The sequence below is a fragment of the Solanum dulcamara genome, chromosome 11 (assembly GCF_947179165.1).
Source record: "Solanum dulcamara chromosome 11, daSolDulc1.2, whole genome shotgun sequence".
NCBI lineage: Eukaryota > Viridiplantae > Streptophyta > Magnoliopsida > Solanales > Solanaceae > Solanum > Solanum dulcamara.
In genome coordinates this window covers 8,122,151-8,124,903 of record NC_077247.1, presented here as the reverse complement: position 1 = coordinate 8,124,903, position 2,753 = coordinate 8,122,151, and positions in this window count along the sequence as shown.

The window sequence follows — 2,753 nt, the reverse complement described above, 5'->3', positions numbered from 1 at the left end:
TGTAAAACGGAGTTTTTAGAAATCTTAGACGTATGTCAATGTGAAATATCTTATAGCAGTCCGAGCATTGATTATCTCAGAGCCTTTCTTTTTTACAAACAAGAGTTTAGTCGAATCAATTGTTATACAATCATATAGAAGACTCGAAAATAGCCACTTACTACTTTAAAGTTTAACATTCAAAAGTGAGTGAGGGTACTGAAGTCGTATTCAGAACCTGGGAATGGAATTACCCCCAAAGCTCATATCATATCCTTCTTACATCTAAGACATGCCAAAAGAGAAAAGATAGACTTTACATACCTATACCAAAAACATACAAAGAGAAGCTTCACATACCTTGTCTGAATTATTCCTTATCCTGTTTGCCTCGCCCTCCTTTGAACCTATTCAACATGAAAGTAATATGAATATTAACCCCTCTTAACTTTCCAGCACCCGACTAGTTCTGTTATTTACTAAGGCGTCGCCGAAAATTGGGCAGCACCTCCCCTACAATGTGCCCTATCCAAATTTCCAATTAGGTCCCAAAGACCTACAGCCAACCAAAAATAACAACCTACAGCAATTCACATCAACAATATACAACATAAACTCCAAACGACTTGTTCAAAAATACGATACCGAAGTAGGGTTTCTAGTTTCCATTTGGCAAAACCTTTAACCGTACGAAGCGGGGGTCGTATGGATGAAAACAGAAGCTCCCCCACCTCATTTAGAACATATTTAGACCCTGCAACAAAAAGCTACACCCATGCAGCAGCACCTCACAAGAACAATACTTTATTTCGACGACAATTCAACTATAGCGACTCCAACTTAGCTTATTTCGAACGCCGAACTTTTCAAACCTTTTCACCAACTTAAAGCAGCAAATAAGGTGTTTAATAAACCCTAATATAACATCATAAACTTCAAATTAGAGGGGAAGAACTTACCTTTCCCGAAATTGGCTAGAACTTGCCGAAATTGTGCTTCGGAACTTTCTTTAGGGCGTTGTAACGTCGTGGCAGCTTGCTGTCCGATTTTTGCTGCACCAAACTCTAATTTTATACTACTAATACCTCCGTATCATCGTAGTATACTCTAATTAATTAATTTACGGAACGAAATTGGGACTTACTTATTTTTTTCTCCCACAGCCGTCACTCCCTCTTTGTTGTTCCTAAGGTTTTCTTTTAACTTTTCCTTATCTCTTCCAAGTTATAATCTGAATAAATTATTCCATAATCATCCTAATATACATATATACATCCCCACATGTTTGAGGATTACCGTGGATAATTTATTTGCGGAGAAAAATTTGGAACTCCCCTTGGTTCTTGGCTGCCGTAGGTGTTCTCCCTCTCTCACGTTTTCTCTCCTTTTTTTGGACTTATTTCACCTGTGTAATGAATTAATAGCTATTAACACACATATATATATTTCCTCAAGAAGTGACACATGTCATCCCCTAAGGGTGACACGTATCCGCCTCCCATTGGGCCATAGATCCTTGCCTTATCCCCTAGGCTGCCACGTGGTAGTGGGGCCCACCTCCCCTAAGCAGGCGGGTCACCTACTTGACCCCAAGCAAGTGGGTCACCTTTTTTCTTAGGTGCTTCCACGTTTCACCCTCCCATTGGCTGCCCCGCGCAATTTGTTTTTCCTCCTCGTGGGTTCATAATCTCATGCGTAATCTCGTCTCACTTTAGGAGCCTATGAAACCCTTTCTACGTATGCTTGGTATGTAAACAAGTAACTCACCTATGTAAGACTTCTAAAGTAGTAGTTTACGTATATAAGTCGAGTCCTACGACTCGTTACTTGGCCTCCAACTCCTTCCGACTTCTCTTGACCCTATTTCCAACCTTCCCTACCATGGGGTGTCACATTCTCCCTTCTTTGAGTTTTTTGATAGCGTCGTAGCGTATTCGGATCACATGATAATGTCCAAGGAACTTATGAGACATTCCGAGTTTAAAAAAGTGGGGTGTAACATATATGATGGACAGTAGTAAGTATGTTAAGTTATCTCCTTTTTCTTGGAATGTTTTGGCATAAGTACATAGAGCTACTCTTCTTTCCTCTTGATATGTCTTTGACATAAGTGTGGTGCTATGATGGTAAGGTAATACAATAATAAGGTTATGATACTGAGCCCATGATGTGCCGGGTACGATATATGTAAATGATGACTCCTTAAGGAAAAGTAGAGGCTAGGTAAATCTTATTCTTTCTTTTCCTCTGGCATGTCCTAATTGTAAGTAAAATGTGATACGAGCTCTAGGGTAACTCCACTTTTAAGACCTAGGTGTAATCCGTACTTTTATTCACTTCTGAATGTGAAACTCTTGTAGTAAGTTGAACTACTTTCCTTGAACTCTATAGGTTGAGAAGTACTGGATGCACAAGCTCCTAGTTCTAAGGACTACGTGACAATGGGTATCGTTGATTCTATGAACTGTTAGTATCACTTTAGTACTGTTACACTCCACACTCTCGAGCTCGGAATGTCTCTTAAGTTCTTTAGACATTATCATCTGAGCTGGATAAGCTATGACACTATCAAACGACTCCAAGGAAAGGAGAATGTGTTACCCCATAGTAGAGAAGGTTGGAAATAGAGTCATAAGAATCTGGAAGGAATTAGAGGCCAAATAATGAGTCGTAGGACTCGATTTACCTACGTAAGCTACCAAGTTGGATGTCTTACATACTTGAGTTTCTTAAGGACATACCAAGCTTACGTAGCATGGATTACATAGGCTCCT